The sequence below is a fragment of the Rhinolophus ferrumequinum genome, chromosome 9, assembly GCF_004115265.2.
Source record: "Rhinolophus ferrumequinum isolate MPI-CBG mRhiFer1 chromosome 9, mRhiFer1_v1.p, whole genome shotgun sequence".
Lineage (NCBI taxonomy): Eukaryota > Metazoa > Chordata > Mammalia > Chiroptera > Rhinolophidae > Rhinolophus > Rhinolophus ferrumequinum.
The window spans coordinates 29,267,664-29,285,186 of record NC_046292.1 but is presented as its reverse complement, the minus strand read 5'-3'; the positions used below and the strand labels follow the sequence as shown (position 1 = coordinate 29,285,186).

At 52.1% G+C, this 17,523-nt stretch overlaps 1 protein-coding gene across 7 annotated transcripts in view; it reads left to right on the top strand.

Annotated features, from left to right (window-relative positions):
* The window catches only part of HIVEP3 (HIVEP zinc finger 3), a 438,665-nt gene that overhangs the window by 295,357 nt on the left and 125,785 nt on the right, over nucleotides 1-17,523 (top strand). Inside the window, exon 1 of one of the 7 annotated variants that reach the window (XM_033113714.1) lies at nucleotides 2,723-2,810. The exons of the other annotated variants lie outside the window; for them this stretch is intronic. The gene's annotated coding sequence lies outside the window, so the exon portion shown is untranslated. Of the gene's footprint in view, nucleotides 1-2,722; nucleotides 2,811-17,523 lie in introns of those variants that run through there. 7 annotated transcript variants of the gene reach the window in all.

Sequence of the window (17,523 nt, the reverse complement as noted above, 5' to 3'; positions counted from 1 at the left end):
GTGGCATTTGTGTCCTAGGCGGAGCCCAGGGCCTGGAAGGTGGTGGATTCATTGCTGAGGAATGAGTCCCCCAGAACATGTGACCAAGGTTCAGAGAAAGCATGATGCTGGGGAGAGGCCCGCGAGCTCGGGTGAGTCCCTGGCTCTGCCACCAATAGGCTGTGCATCCTTAAGTGCCACCTGTCCCCAGCTGAGTTTCAGTTTCCCCTCTGACAAATGGACTAATTTCTTGGGTCTCTCCAGAGCGGACATTTTGTGGTATATCTGGGAAGTCTGCGAGGCTGCTTTTGCAGCGTGCCCCAAGTCACCAACTGTAGGGCATTTGGTGGGATCCTTTCTTTAACTCACCGACCCATTTCATCAACCTGCCCACGCAGGGTCAGGCCAATTCAGGTGCTGGGGGCACAGGGAGGAATCAGACCCAGTCACTTCCCTGGAGAGGTCATAGCCTAGTTAGGGAGACACACACAGAGCCACAGCAGCACAGTGAGTGCACAGGGCTCCGAGAGCGAGGAGGAGGCCAGCCCTACGCCGCCGCCGGTGGTGGTGCTCAGAGGACTTCCTGATGGGGGTGGGCCAGAAAGACCTGGGAGCAGCATTCCACAGTGAGCGCAAGGCATGTAATGGGCAGCTGCTCCCGTGTGCTGGGGCACAGGACCATGTGCGTGCATGTGTGCATGAGTGTGTGCATGTGTGTGTGCGTGTGCATGCATATGTGTGCATGTGTGCGTGCATGTGTGTGTGTGTGCATGCATGCGTGTGAGAGAGAGACAGAGAGACCACAGAGCGGCCCCAGCTGGCCCTCCTACAAGTTATATCCCCAAGGCCCTTGTGAAAGAGCTTTCCAATAAAAGGCCTGGCTGGTGGGGGCTGGGCTCCCTAGATTATGTAATAGCTGGAATAGCTGGGGAAATGTCGTCTGGGAGAACATTAGAGGGAGGCCGGATGTGTCTGAGCAGGGCTCCACCGTTCCCAGAGGTAAGATGGGAGCAGATTTGTAAGTGAACCGATTCGCAGATAGTCAGAATAAACATGCAAGCTGGGCAGCCAGTCCATGTGAGGGGAAGCAGACACATCAGTCACAGGTTGTGGTAATGAGGTTCGCATGCAGCCCGACAAAGTCCCTGTCCTGGCTCCTCCCTCCCGCGGGTCACACCGGCCAGCTGGAGCATCTGCCCATCCCGTTAGGGTGGTCACAGGACAGCTGGGTGCAGGCAGGCCAGCTCTGCACAGTACTACCTCCTAGTACTACCTCCTAGAGCTGGCCCAGAGGACGTGGGCTGCATGAACTGTGTCCATGACAGAATGCAGTGCAAGAGTGCCTTGTCTCTTGTGGCTCACAAGCTGACCCCAAGGTCAAGTGGGCAGAAGATTTGAAGCCATGTGAGCGCAACCCAAGCACTTTTGTGTTGCTTGCTGAGGAGAGAGCACATGTTTTGGTTCTACTGTGAGTGGCCCCTGGGCCCCTAAGAAATAGCTCTTGCAGCCCATTGATAAAACACACAGATCAGTTCTCAGCTTCTGGGGGATGAGAAGGGCCTTGGAGTAAGAGGGACTTTGACCCTCATTTTCCTCATCTGTAAAATGGGAATAATATTAGTACTACCTCCTAGGAATATTATTGTGAGGATTAAATACATGAGAAATGTTTAGCCTGGAGTTTAGCACATACTAAGTGATCGATAATTGGTAGCTATGATTATGTCTGTAAAAGGGAAGCTTCCACGAGGGGTGTTTTATTGACTTATACTCCATATATTGTTTGAAAAGATTTGGGGTGCCTCCAGGGGATTCTCACCAGCAAGAGAATCAGGTGGCATAAAGCAGTTTCTAGGCAGAAGGGCAAGTTTTACCTCCAGCACCAGCAGAAAAGACACCCCTTCTCCCCAGGCTGGATTTGAGACAGCCCTGCAGTCAGTCTAAGGAGAAAAGGGGTGGGAATATGGCCTTGAGTGTTAAGGCTGAGCCGGGCCAATCTGGACTCTGTGATGGGACTGAGAACCTGTAAGTTACATGCCTGGGTGTAGTTTAGTGCCCATTGTTTTGGGCACTCTGAGTGATACCCTGCTGGAGTTGGAATTTGGAAGAAGGAAATTATAAGTGCAAGGCCAACACCAGAGTGACCCCTTTGTCACTGTGGACATGTTCAACACTGAAGGGAACTGGTAGAGGGGGGAAGGATCTCAGCAGCTTGGCCTGAGAGGAATGGCCCAGCCTCAGGCCTGTTCCCCAAGCTGGCCCACGGAGAAACGATGGTGTCACAGCTGTAGCTGTCCGGGCCTTCGTGTGTGCTCTGGGTGTGACAGCCAGAGTCTCTTAGAAGGGGCCCCCGCAGTGCTGGCCCATCCCTCTTCATGCAGGGTCCAGACATGGCTGCCCTCAGTAGGAGGTACAGGGCCCAGCCCATGGAGGGAATGGCTGGAGGGTCAGGCAGGTACCAACTCTCAGCAAAGGGAGCTGGACCTGAAGTTCCGATGAGTGCAGCCAGACTGGCCTCAGGTCAGACCCACAGATAGATGCCCTGCCTTCCAAGGAGACTAGAATAAGACCATGGCAGCTGAGCAGAAGCAAGCCCAGGGCACCCACAAGGCATGTGGCTTATGGTGAGAAAATGATTTCTGGCCCTAGATAGAACTGGGTTTCCCACATCCTCCCAGGCCTGGGGAGGATGAGCTCAGAGATGGGCAGGGCTGAACCTTCAGCTGCTGAGCCCAGAGCCTGGGGCTGAGAAGAGCTGGGGGAAGGAGTGACGCTTCTGGTCTGCACAGTGCCAGTAGAGCCGCAGCTGGACATTGGCACCGCGTGGGTTGGTAAGCTCCCTTCCATGCCAGGGTGCAGACTGCACTGCCAGCCCTGCCACCAACCCCCTTCTCAGGTGTGAGCAGCTGGGCTCTGCACCACTAGGAGAGGGTAGGGGAGAGACCAGCAGCTTCCATTATAGGTATTGGCAAAATAAGAGTCTCTAGGCACCAAGTTGGGAAGACAGGCTCTGTCCTTTCTGTGTTCACCGGCATCCATGGGGCTGTGGCGTGAGTCGTGGCCTTGGGTTCTGACCCGTGAATCCAAAGCCAGGCTCTACCTCGCCCTGCTCTCTGACCCTGGGCATGGACCTGGGCATCTGGAGGCTTCAGCTCCCTCACCCACAAAATGGCGTGGGGGTTCTAGAAGGCTCACATTGTGGTAACTCTAGGACCCACCAGAATTAGATGTATGTCAAAGGAGCCAGGCAGTGGCTTTGGAGAGGTGGAAAAAAAAAAAATGGGAAAAAGAACAATATTCACCGAGCCTCCAGGTGTCTCCAAGACAAGGGTCTTAAACATCCCAAACACCCGGTCACATATGAGCTCCCCTGACCAAGATCCTTGTGACCCAGCCCTGCTGGGCCATCTTTGCCCTGGGCCATAGATGCCATCCTGCAGTTACCTAACTCCACGCCTAGAAACACCACTCCTCGCTCTTCACTTGCTTTTCTGTCTGAACTGCCCGACCCTGATCCCACGAATCCATCTCTCCCTGGCAATCTGGCCATGGCAGTAGGGAGCGGGGAGCAGGCTGCAGAATGAGCTGACTCAGAAGCATGCTTGCTGCATGCCTCTATCACTGTGAGATTAGGGATGGCCTCTTGGCTAGAGGGCTCTCACCATCTGACGAGGCACAAACTCTGGGCATGCAGAGCCTCGGCAGCCCGAGCAATCTGGCCTCGAGGGGGTAGGGCAGTAGTCACAGTCATGGTAACCAGGAGGCACGGACTGCTTGGGCTCTGTGGGGGTGGGGTTTCCCTCAAGAGGGTACCTGACGGGTGGGGGAAGGGTAGGAGGCAGTCTTACTGGGATTGCAGGGATTGCACGGTGCCTGCTGTGTGCTTGTGGCTCCAAGGGAGAGGTGAATTGGTGGAAAGGAGTGAGAGCAGGAGGCCACCCTGGGAAGAGGAAACGAACAAGGCCACATCTCTAGGCCCACAGGAATTCCAAGCCCCTGGCCTAGAGCAGCTCAACTAATTACAGTGTCCCCTCGTTGATGGGAATGAGGCTCCGAAGAGAGCGCCAGCCTTGGCTAGAACTGGCCAAGAAGGGCAAGGTCGAGCCGGGGAGTAGGGAGGGTGTGATGGCCAGCTGCCTAATGCGTTATCGCAATCAGGCCCCCATGAAGGGCTGGACGGCTCTCCAGAGGGGACCGTCCGGGTCCCAGTGGCCCAGGAGTGCAGCAGTCACAGATGCCTGCCAGGAACAGGCTGTGGGGATGGCAGGGAGTAAACAACAGGAGAATCGCCCTGTACACCACGCTCAGTGGCAATCTCCCCCACAGCTGCATCGCAAAATGCAACCAAACTATTGATTCTGAGCAGCGGTTTTCAGAATTGCTCTTTGGAAGGCGACACAGACGGTTCAATTTCCCAGACAGCGCAGAGCAGAGGGGCACACCCTGCCCTCACCCCAATAAAGCCAACAATCCATTAGGTGGGGACTCAGGTTCAAGTTCAGCCTTTGCAGAGTCCCGGCCCATTCTTTTACCACTGTGCAGGGGAGACTGGAAGCAGTTTGGGGCCTTAACCAGACTCCTTGCCTCAATGACCCGTCATTGATCCGCTGGAGCCATCCCTGTGGACACACCTGACTGTGGAGAAGCAGACCCAGCAGCCAACCTTGTGGCACTGGCAAGCCAGCCACCAATGGCCAGTGTTGGATATTAACTGGATATTGAACTCTAGCTGGGAGGTTCTCACACATCCGTCTCCTCTTTTACCCATGGCCCATACCAATTCTTAGAAACAAGGTGTATAGAACTACTTTTCTAGAAAGGCCTTCTAGATTTGACAGGCTCAGCTAATGTTTATTAAGGCTCTCCTAGCCAGGAACACTGCTGCGTTCTTTTGTTTGTTTTATCTCATCGTTCCTCATGGTAGCCTTTGAGGTGGGCATCACTACCCCACTTTATAAAGGAGGAGAGGTAAGCCCAGAGAAGTTAAGAAACCAGCTCAACATCACACAGCTAATGCGTGGCAGAGCCAAGACTAGAGCTCAGATCTGTAACACCCTAGTCTAGTGTTTCTCCTCTTCCATCACACCATTGTATTTATTATTGTGTAGGCTGGTCATGAGGATTAGACAGGATGACACATGTGACACGTGTTAAAATAGTGCAGGGCTCTCAATGCATGCTCACGTTCATTACTACCGTCCTTCCAAGGGATTGTTTCTTCAGTACTATGGGGTAGCTTTGGACCTGAGTATATTAGCATTCTTTCAGATGTGAAGGATAGCAACTGAATTCCATCTGGCTTAAGAAAAGAGAGAGTGGGGGAGGGGAGAGATTGAATTTTGTCGCATGGTCTCATTCTACTAGGATGGATGACTGGGTGGACCTCAGGCAAGGCTAGATCCAGGAAGTGATACACTGTCATCACTCTTATTTGCCCTACATTCTCCTTTTTACTCTTTTTTGTGTTGAGCTCAGTCTCATCGGCTACTGGGCTGCTTCTTCTCCATAGCATGACACAGTGGCTATAGGGAGTAGATGAGGGCCGTGGGCCCCTGATGGCTCCTGGCCTTCACCATCGCAGCTAGCGAGCCCAGCTAGGAAAGCGCCTGTTCCTGCCAGCTGTTACGGTGAGAAGTATCTCAGGGAGGTGCTCGGATGGGCACAGCTTGGGGGCATGGCTACTCCCAGCCCTGTGGACTGTAGTGTTTGACGAAACGGGTAGCCTGCCCACCACCACGGACATGGTGGTGGGTGCTGTGGTGGGAAGCCCAGCCAGAATCGTGATTGGGGGAGGACAGTTCCCTGAGCAAGTCTTACCAGAAGAAAGGGAAGAGAGGGTATTGGGCAGATGAAAAGCAGTGCCGCTCATTACCCTGGCATTAGAAGAACGAGCCGAGTCAGTAATGTGGTATAAAAATGTAAACCGTTCTGTGTTGGCACATCCTTTCAATCTTACGGATTAGGCAACCCGAGCCTCAGGAGCATTATGTGGCCTATTGTCGTGCTCTCACCACGAGTTTCTGAGACACCTGAGGCTGGAGTCTGAGTCCCCTGGTTTTCCACCTCACCCTCCGCGGGGAGGAAAGTGAGGTCACCGGGACCTTCCCAGTCATGTTCTCCCTCACTCCGGGCCTCTCAGGGGGTACGGGGAAAAACTTGTGGGCCAGCAGCTACTGTGGCAGGTTCTGGGGCTATAACAGTGAGCAAAGCATATGCGTCACCGTGCTCATGGAGCTTGTATTTCAGCGAGGGAGCTAGTCATCAGACTAAAAGATTACACACATCCAAAGAAGTTATAGCTGTTGATACTTCTTGGGCTCTAACACAAAATATATGGTCCTGAGAGAGTGTCCAGGGAATGAGAGTACACAGGTGTACTGAGAGTATGTGGAGAGAGTATATACAGGTTCAGCCAGGGGTCAGGGAGAGCTTCCTTGAGGAGGTGAGTGCAGGTAAACTTCAGATTTGGAGAGGAGTTAACTGGAAAGGAAGAGCATTCCAGGCAAAGGACACCGCATGTGCCACTCATGACCAGAACTACAAGAATTCTGTGTGCTTGAAAATTGGGTGTAAGGGAGAGAACCACTGGTGGGGGAAAGGGGGTCTGTGTCCTTTTTCAATAAGTGTGGCTTAAAGATGAGCTGCTTTCTTTCCCAGCTCTCCTCCAGGTTATTCATCCGCAGGTGTCCATTGGGAATCTCCAAGTGGTCTGTGCAATAATCAGTGTTTCCCCAACGTATTTGATCATGAGAGAGACTGTGGGCAAAGGCACCCCTCAGAGGTACTTGAAGAGTGACTGGGTCTGATCCCAGTACCAGGGCACTATTCTGGTGGCCTGTGGCCAGGTCGGCCTGGGATGAGACTAGACACAAGGACACCTGTTAATAGGCGCTTACAAGAAGCCCATCAATGGCCACATCTGCTGCAGGCTTTTGGTTGAAGTCTTGGATAGAAGACAGCGAGGAAGCTCCAGAGCTGGAGTCTCACCCTCTCCATCTCCATCCCTGTTCCCTTTATCCTTTTCTCTCTAGTTCCTGCCTGTCCTTGAATTCCATGTCCTTGAAATATCCCAGGTTCAAAATCAGCATCCCAAGAGCTCTGGACAGGGAGTAAGCATGCATCCCATTGAACAGGACAGTCACCCGGATAAATATATCATGTGAAGGCCGTCCCTTGTGCCCACAAAACAATGGCACTAGTGAGGAATGGGGAAAAGCAAAGGGGAGGGAATGCCTTCTTCCTCTGCGCCCACTGATTTGCTGAACAATCATTTAACAAACGTCAGCCCTGGACTGGACACAGGGAACCTAGCTGTACAGGAAACAGACTCGGTGTCAGCCCTCCTGATGCTGGGCTGGGTGTGCTTCTCGTGGCGTTAATTCTCCTGACGACATGCTTCCAGCTAAGCCATGGCCACCTTTGGGGAGGGGTGGCCTCAGCCAGCTGAGTTGAGGGAAAGTACACTTCCCTGGTGTTGGAGGGTCCTGGGTTAGAAATGCAGCTGTCTGCTCTGAGGAAAGTGACCCAGGCTCTCTGCACCTGTGGTTCCTTCTCTGGAGAAGAAAGGAAACTTCACCCTCTGCAGAGGCTGGGGTGAGGCCTCAGGGAGGTACCGTTCCTGGCACCCCAGGTGACACCTTGCCTACAGTGGCTTTTGTTCTCATCCTCTCTCTTTCCCACCAGGACTTGACCAGGCAATTTTTGGTCTAATTTTTTCCAAACTGATCATTATATACCCTCTCCCCCAGCTCAACAATACGTGCAGTTTAGAGTCACAACCAAACCTGGTATTTTTTTGTATTCAGGGAGTCCTCACACACAACTGGCCAGGTAGACCGTCAGTTTTGAGGAGCTAACACAAGCAATTGTTTTAATGCTCCTCGTTAAACCGGACCCAGGCATATCTTTTTGGTTGGCCTCAAGCAGCGAGGTAGGGTGGGAGCCGCCCTGGGTGTGTGACGATGAAATCCCGGCTGTGGTCTGCCCCCTTTCTGCTAGCTGTGCAGGGCATCCAGCCCTCCTGAGCCTGCGTTTCCCCTCCTGTGAAGTGGAGGTGATAACTCTTTCCTCCCAAGGTTGCTGGGAGAGTGGAGTGAGGTAAAGAAGCAATTATAAGCGGAAATTGCTGCACCTCAAAGTGTCTGCCTCCCCAAAGCCATTCAACGCCTTCTCTTAAAGTACTTTCAAACCCTCTTGGGAAACTGGCATTCCCACTGTCTCTTTCCACCTGCAGCCGCCCATCTGGCCTCTGGGAGCCCCCAGCCCTCCTGCGCCAGCTGTTTGGCTCCAACTGTCCTGTGGTTAAAGCAGCAAGCCTGCTGTTCTGGGAAGTCTCTTTCTCAGGCTGGGTTCCTAAGGAGGGAGCTGAGCCCCATTTGGTGAGAGAAGTCAGGGGTTGGGGAGGGGGTGAGATGGGAGGGGAGGGCCAGCCTGGGAGAAGTTGGGTGAATGCTGTGTCGTGTGTTTCAAATAACTCCATGTTCACAAAGCTAAAAATGTGGTCTGGCCTTACATATTTTATATGTGTGTATGTGTTCCCGGTACATTTCCTTCTAATTTTTAAAACCATACGTAACGTCAGGGACATTTAATCCATATGGTTCTGATTCCTTAACACTTAAATCATCCAAATGTCTATTTGCAAATCTCTTTGCATAAGCTTTTAACTCCTTCTTTCTCAAGGGCATCAAGGTAGGGTCTCTGGGTGAGGCGCTTTCTCTCCAGTTCCCCACTCCCCACCTGCCACCCAGACTGGCCAGAGGCCTTGACCACCTGTGTTCCTGGCACCAGCTGCTCAGGCCCAGCCTTCATGGGTGGGTGTGGGGGGGGAGCCTGGTGGGAGAGGAAGAAAGACAGAGGTGAAGTCCGTGCCCCAGCTCTCCCACACCCTGGCTGTGTGACCAGCCTGCAGTTCACCTCATCAAACCCTTTTTTCCTCACCTGTAAAAAGGGACAAATAATAAACATCTCAAAGGGCTGTTAGAAGAATTAAACAAAGAAATGTAGGAAGCCTGTAGCCCAGGGAACACGGGTTGCCTTCCACAGTCGTAGCCTTCCTGGGTGCCGATGGGCCGTGCTCAGGTACGAAGTATCCACCCGCAGCGTCATTCTTGAGGAATCTCTAGACAGCAGCAGCAGGTGGAGAAACTGAGTCCAGAGAAGCAAAAGGGGGTCCTGCCCATGGGAACTGGGGATTGAGGCAAGGACAGAGCCGTCGTCACCGGAGGGGCCAGGAAGCGGAGGGGAGGGCCTGATGTCAGGAGATGCATGGGCCAGCACTCAGTGCGAGTGTGGGAGGAGAGTGGCACCCCCGACAGGCCCTGCGTTTGGTGCCCGCCCCATGGGCGCTGGGGAGGTGGGGGAGAGTCCTGTAGGACCAGACAGGCCATGGGGAGAGGGGAGGACACAGAGGCGACTCCCACATTCGAGGGGCCTGGGCTTCACAGCTGGAAGCCCCCCACACTCGTCTGTCAGAGCCCAGCTCCAAAGCCCCTTCACAGGACTTCCCACCTGAGGGCACAAGCCCAGCTTTTTAGCCTGGAGTTAGGGCCCAGTGACCCCAACACACACATGGAATCCCTCCTTCCTTCCTCCTCCCTCCCTCCCTTCGGGCCATTCCCTAACATTCAATGCTCTTTCAAGTTTTTGTTTCTTTACCTGTTTCCCCTGCCATGGTGGCCTTTTTTTGTCTTTTCCATTAATAAATACCGACCTACTCTTCAAAGTCCAAATCAAAACTCACCTCCTCGGAGAAGCCTTCCTGTGTGCTTCCCCAGCCTTGGTCTCACTGGGCCATACTTCTCTGGGATGAACTCCTCAGGGCATGTACTGGGTGCTGGGGGTGTGAGGGTGGCTAAGGGTCATCCCTGCCCGGGGGGTCCTGCTGTTCTGATTGACACAGGCCCACACTTGACCCACCAGCTTTCTGGAAAGGCAGAATAGAAATCAAAAGATGGCACCCACAGGAATCTGTGGCTGTTAGGTGTGAGACAGGAGACCAGTAAGGAGGACACAGATGTCCTGTGTGACACAGCGCCTAGGGGACTCCCCATGGCAGGGCCCATTGGCCAGCTCTGATCTGGACACCACCAGTGTGTGTACCCATAGAGCAGGATTTGTTTCCCTGGCAATTCCAGACAGAGCGAATCCCAGACAGAGCTGAGTTTCTGGGATAGAAGAGCAGATGCTCAATCTAAAATTAGGCTGCTGACTGTGACTTCATCTAGGCTGCAGGGACTGATCTGCTTCTTACATCTGTCATTGTGTAGTGGAGGCAAAGCGGAGCCCCTGCCCCCCTGTGGAGGCTGAGCGCCAATATGATAGCCAGCCAGGGTCCAGCACTCCACAGTCTACTTAAGTGTGTTTCTGCTCTTTACCTGGTCAACTCTTCTTCACAACTGCCCTGAGAGGGAGCTTATCCCCTGACATCACCCTCACTGCCACCCACCCTTCAGGAGTGGGGTCCGTCTGATACTGGCATTGCACGCGTCCCCTAGGAGGAGAAATGACCTGTCCAGCATCATCCCCACCCGTGAGGGGCCAAGGAGGTCTGGGGCCAGACTCCAAATTCAGGCAGCAAGTAGACAGGCCATAGGAATGATACTGGTTGGAACTAGGGGCTGTCGGGCTGAAGCCCTGGAGATAGATGGTAGAAAGGGAAAATCTCTTCCTGCCTCTTCTTTGTCTGATGTTCCCTCCTCCGTTCAGGTATCCTCTGACTCTCTTATCGCCTGCCCACATGGGGTCCCATTCTCTGGGAAGAGTGGTATCCACAGGAGGCCTGCTGTGGGGGCCAAGCCCTCAGCTGTGGCCTTCCTTTATTTCTCCTAAAGCTGCAGTTCTCACATGGCCTACGAGGCTCCAAGTAATACGCCTGACACACTCTCACCTTAGGCTCTTGGCACCGACTGTTCTCTGCCTATAAATGTCTTCCCCCCAATAGCTACAGGACTTTCAGCTGCTTCACGTCATTGCTCAAATGCCGTCTTATCAACGAGGCTGACTCTAATCACCCTGTTTAAATTTGTGATCCACCTCTGCCCTCCTCATTCCCTTACTTTTTTCTATCTTGTAGTTTCTTGTACTTTCCATAGTATGTACTTCCTGCTAAGATGTTATATAATTGGCTTATTTATTCTGTTTCTCATTTATTGTCTGTCTCTTCCCTCCAGAGTGTGAAGGCAGAGAAGTTTGTCCGTTTTGTTCACTGATGCACTTACCCTAAGTCTCCAGAACAGGCCTGGACGGCAATAGGAACTCACTAACCATTGGGGAGAGAAGGTGTATATCCGGGCGAGGAGGAGGCACCTGGACCCATGGCAGCATCCTCCCTTGGCCCTCCCACAGGAGGGTCCCTGCTGTGAGGGCCACAGCCAGGTCTCTAGGCCTCCATTTGCTCATCTGGTAACTGGGGCTGGTGGCTCGCAGTGTCTGGGAGCTGACATGAGGGTACAGGTGTGACTATGCCCCAACCTTTAAAGGGCTACCCAAGTAAGTGTCAGGTATCGGTTTGTTCAGTCACCTGTTGGGTGCTGGACCCCATGCTGAGTGCTGGGGGTCCACAGAGGAGTGACAGCTTGTCCCATTGGCGCAGAGGCTCTCCCTACTCCAGATGTGAGGAGGTGGGAAGTGCCCACTCATTTTGTAGACTCATTGGACAAATGGGACGCCAAATAAGGAATGTGGCGCCCTCCTGAGATCCGGGAAATTCATACCTTAGCCCTCTATATCCGTCAGCATTCTCCAAAGAAACAGAACCAATAGGAGATAGATAGATAGATAGATAGATAGATAGATAGATAGATAGATAGATAGATAGATAGACAGATAGATAAATAGATAGATAGACAGACAGACAATGCATGCATGTGTGTACAAGAAAGAAAGAAAGAAAGAAAGAAAGAAAGAAAGAAAGAAAGAAAGAAAGAAAGAAAGAAAGAGAAAGAAAGAAAGAAAGAAAGAAAGAAAGAAAGAAAGAAAGAAAGAAAGAAAGAAAGAAAGAAAGAAAGAAAGAAAGAAAGAAAGAAAGAAAGAAAGAAAGAAAGAAAGAAAGAAAGAAAGAAAGAAAGAAAGAAAAGAAAGAAAGAGGCTGAGAGACTTATTGTAAGAAATCGACTCACAAGATTATGGAGGCTGCAAAGTCCCAGGATCTGCAGTTGGCAAGCTGGAGACCCAGGAGAGCCGATGGTGTCGTTCCACTCTGAGTCCAGAGAACTTAGAACTAGGAGAGCCGATGGTGTAAGTTCTAGGCTGAAAGCCAGCAGTCTTGATACTCAGAAAGAGCTGATGTTTCAGTCCGAGTCCAAAGGCTGGAAAAACACCAATGTCCCAGCTCAATCAGCCAAGCCGAGGAGTTCCCTCTTACTCTGCCTTTTTGTTCGATTCAGGACTTCAGTGGATTGACGAAGCCCACCCACATTAGGAAGGGCAATCTGCTTTACTCAGTCTACCAGTTTGAATGCGAATCTCGTCTAGAAACACCCTCACAGACACACCCAGAATAACGTTTGGCCAAATATCTGGGCACCCCATGGTCCAGTTAATCTGACACATAAAATTACCCATCAGACCCTCCGCCCCAACCCCAAACTGCTATTGGTCCTTTACTTCCAATCCCAGACCCAGCTACCAAATCCATGTGCCCACATCCCCCTCCCCAGGTCCCTAGCTCTTCCAGCCTGCCACCCTTGGGGACATTGCCTCCGCTCCCAAGCTTCTCTGACTCCGCCCTTTCTAAGTGGTACCCAGTAGGTGCCCCAGGATGCATGCTGGGGTTCTCATTCAGAGTCAGGATGGGGTTGAGGGGTGAGTGCAGGAGTTCAGCAGGAAGGCCTGGGGGGGACAGCCCTCAGAGGGCTGCTTTTCAGACTGGAAGGAGCATGGTTTACTGTGTTAAGTGCCTGGAGCTCCTGAGGAATCAGTGGAGACCTCCTCTGTTCTCCCAGGCAGAGTGACAGAGTGACAGGGGCTGCTGTATTTCTCCGCCATGGGAAGCATGGGAGAAAGCTTTCCAGGTGCTCTGTTTGTTGAGTACCTACTAAGTGCCAGGCATAAACTCAGAGCTCTCTCGACCTAGTGGGGGCATCAGACACAAATACTTTAATATCATGGGATAAATGCTCTGACGATGTATTCGTACACAAAGCAAGTTATAAAAACATTGAGAAAGGAGCTTTTAATTCCACTGAAGGTGGGGGTTGATCGGGGAGAAAATAAGACAAACAGGATATTTGAAGGAGTCCTTACAGGATGAGTTCACTAAATAGTAAGGGAGAATTCACAAGGAAGTTGACGGGAAGGGTGCAGGGGAGGATGGGAGGAGAAGGAAGGGCATTGGTAGAAGGAACAGCATGAACAAAGGCATAGAATATGAAAATTCATATTGTGTTTTGGGAACTAGTGAGTGGTCCTGCGCAGGCCGGGCCCTCTTTGCGGGAGGACTCCAAGGCCAAAGGATGGAGGACTGGTGACCTCACCTTCTGCCCTGAGAGATCAGAAAGGCTGCATGGGAATGAGCCCAGGCAGGGACGAGACCGTTTCTAGATTTCCTTGTTGTTGTTAGATGGAGGCTCCAAAAGGTAGCCTTCAGACCAGCCCCGTCCCCTTTCCATACCCATCTCTCCTTCTCGTATCCTTTGCATCATTCATTGCTTTTATTCACCATTATAGTTATTTTCCAAGCGTGCAGGGCCCCTCTGAAACCAGACTGTCAGATGCACAGACTCCAGTGCACCTCATTGGTCTTACCTTGGGATTCCTTCCTGACTCCCCCTGTCCATCCCCAGCCCCTGGCCCAGGACTGGCCACAGAGGTGGTAGCAATCACTATGGGATAAAAGTCACACAAGGGGCAAAGGTTTTAAGGCCATCCCAGAATTTCCCCCTCTTGCTTCTCCTGAAACTCTTTTTCTTGTCATACCTGCCACTGTTCCCCTTGTCTTAATGTTTATAGGGTATGACTAAATTCTCATTCCCCCCTTCCCTCACTTTATGAGCTACATCAGCGTCTCCACCAAGAGCTTGAGTGGAAGTGGGGAGCTTCTTTTACTGAGCATGTACTACATGCCAGCTTCTGTCCTCCCCTGAAATATGTCATCCTCCCCATTTTACAGCTGTGAAAACTGAGGCTCAGAGGCGTTAAGCAGCTAGTAAGTATCAGAGCCAGGCCTGCACCCAGAATGTCTTCAGTCAAGCCTTAGAAGTTGGTTCTGCCTGCTGCACCTCTCACTGGCAAGCACAAAGCCATGTGCAGAGTAAATATTTGTTGTTATTGATGATCTTGCAAGCCAGTTCCTTGGCTTGGGGGAAACCTGTTCTCACAGCTGCCAGGGGAGTGTATGTCTTGACTAATTATGTTTTCCTGGAACCAAAGGCCACGCCCTCCCCACCTGGGCCCCATTGGGCTCTGCGGGAGTCCCCAGAAATGCTGGTGAAAAGCCAGAATGAGGCAGATACAGGGCTCAGGCTGAGCCAATGTCTGAAGTGTTGGAAAAGAAGATGCTTTTGTCATTTGGGGAAAACTAGTCAGTGGGCTTGAGGCCGACTGGCCTCTTGTAGTTGTTCACTGGACAGGTTGGTCAGAGGAGCAGAAGTCTCTCTTTAGCGTGCTCTGAAAACTTGTGACATTCCCAGCACTGCGTAAGATGTGGTTGAGCCCAGAGCTGCAGAATGTAGAGGGGCAACACATACATGAATAAAATGACTGCACACAGTGGGAGACAAGCCAGGACAGTCTGTACCAAATGCTGGAGATTCACAGAGAAGGAAGCAGCCAGTACCACCAGGGGGACCAGGGAGGCCTTCATAAGGAAAATGGCCTCTGAACTGACCTGGAAGGATGAATGGGAGCCAGCCAAGCTGATATGAGTGAAGGGAACAGTACAGGGAACTGCATGTGCAAAATGTACTGGCAGGTTCAGAAACCGTGAGTGACTCTGTACGGTGGGAGCTTAGGGTGAGTAGGAATGGTGCAGAAAGAGGAAGGCTTGGACAGGTAAACTGAGGCTCAGTTACAAAAGACACTAATAGACAGGATAGTTTAGCTTGTCAGTGACCCACTTGAATTTGTCTTAGAGAATTCCACTTGTGTGAGAATGGATTCGAGAGGGAGGTAGGCAGGGGGACCAGGGAGAAAGCTATTGTAACTGGGAGATGATGGTGGAGAAGGAATTCTGGCTTCAGGCTTGAGATGATGGGTGCCCCCATTAATAAAGACAAACAATATGGGAGGAGCAGGATTCTGGGTCACAATATGGGAACAAAGTAACTATTGCTACCATTTATTGAGCATCTGCTAGGTGCTGGGTACTCTATCCAGGGCTCTATTGCAGTCAAATCTTGTCAAATCTTCACAGCAGCCCTTTGAGATGAGGAAGTCAAGATACGCAACGTCCTGTAATATGCCCAGGGTCACACAGTGAGTGTGGGGCTGGGGTCTGAACCGAGGTCCTGTGGTTCCAAGGCTCACACTGTTACCCACAGCATCAGGTTCAAGTGAGTGCCCAACTGAGTCAGGAAGCCAGAAACCCAGCCCTCAGGCTGGGGAGAGAGATTGGGGCTGAGTCTTCTGGGGCCCCCTGAAGGTAAGCTCCATAAACTGTAAGAGTCCCAGGTCTGTTCCCGGAGAGAAATGGCTACCTCTGTGAGAAGGAAGGACTGAAGTTGCATGTGTGCAACAGATTTATCAAGAGAGCATCCACCATACACGTACACACACGTACTACATGCACACAAATAGCAAAACAACACAAAGTGAGTCCAAGAGATCATAGTCCTGGGAGACGGGGTGGAGAGGGGGGCGGGTGGTAAGTACAAGCGTTCAACGTAAATAACCTGGAGGGCCTACAGGGCGGGCTGTTCAGCCACCTCTAGAAGGCTCTCCCAAGAACACCACAGCAGCCCCCCGTTTCTTAGGAACAAGTAGTGTGTTCCAAACTGAACCTGTCATTTGGGTGTTAGGAGCTAGAAACAAAAGTTCACAGAGAGACAGCCTCCTAGATGACAGATCAGATACCAACTCTGCCCTCTGCTCTCATCGTTCTTAGCCTGTGAAGTCTCTACAGAAGGATGTGCGCTCTACAGCATCCAAGCCGTGTGTGTGTGTGTGTGTGTGTGTGTGTGTGTGTGTGTGTGTAGCATTTCCATGGGAATAAGCATTTAGCAATTAGCCTGGGACCCCTGGGCCATGGTCTCTCTGAACTGGGGCCCGAGAAGTAGAATGAATCTTATCTCCCTAGCTGTGTGCGTGCCCCCTGCCCTGCCGCAGGCCTGGCAAACAGCAGTGGGGCATCGCAAGTTGCACTGGGGTGATCTATTTACCTGCCAGTCTCCATCCTTGGATGGAGCTCCCAGAACACAGGTTTGTGTGTTGCATGTTCCCAGAACAGGGAAGGGGCCTGATTCATGTTTGAGGAATGAAGGAATGTGGGAAGGCCCCCAGGGTCAAGCTCTGGGAATTTCTCAAGACCTGGCCCAGTTATATGCAGGGGATGGGCTGATAGGAAGGAATTGGCACCTGGCACCACCTGCCTGCTGACCTGGGGCCCATCCAGCTACTGGGTGGAAAGGTGCCCTGGGCCCTGGGGCAGGGGTGGTAGCTCATGTAGCAGAGTCAGGCTCAGGCTGTTGGCCTTGAAACAGGCCTGCCTGCTTCCACCCTGTGTCCCTGAGCTCTGAGGCTGATGTCTTGACACCTTCTGGCTTCCAGTGAGAATTGGCACTAGAATTGGGTTAGGGGGTTGAGTCTTAAAGTGGGGACAGGTAGCTTTGGTTGTGGGAGGAGCTGGGTGAAGGCTCCCAGGCTGACACTCCTGGCCGAAAGGATGGCCACAGGTTGTTGGTGCCTGTGCGGCTTGAGGGGGCAAGGGCAGGATCTTTGGAGTGGCCAGAGAAATCCAGTGTGACCGTGCCTGGCACAATACAGATGCGCAATAAATTGCACTTTGCTTCATCCCTTTCCTTCCACCTTGCTATAGCCAGTTCAGGACTGTGTGTTTGGGGGTTGGGATGAGAATGTGCCAGGCTTCCTGGATGGGGCTGCACAGGATTTTGCCAAGAGAAAGGAGGGGGAAAACAATCCAAAACCACAGAAAGTTGGAACAAAGGATCAGAGCAAGGAACAAGCTTCGGCAGGGCAGCCATCCAGGGATGGCACCTTGGCCCAGCTTTCCGAGCATCCAGTCCAGTGTAGTGGAGAACACCACCTTCCATCCCAATCCCTAAGCCAGGCCTTTGGGAACCTCAGTCACAGCTCTGAGCTGGACCGTTCTGCCCCTCCTGTGATTAGTTTGTCTTTCAATTTACTCCTTCCCCACCCAACATCACTCATTCACTTAACAAACATTTGTAAACTAATCAGTCCTTGCAGGAGAGAAGTACCAAGTTGCAAGTTCCTTGTAATTCCCAATCTAAGAGAGGGGCGGTCTTTCCCAGCTGACTGCAATTTGGGTGATGGGCATCTCTAGAGACAGGAACCGTTGAGCTGCTTGTGACAGCACAGGAAGATGACCAAATCCACTGGCAAGTTCCATGGTCACCCCTTAAAGCC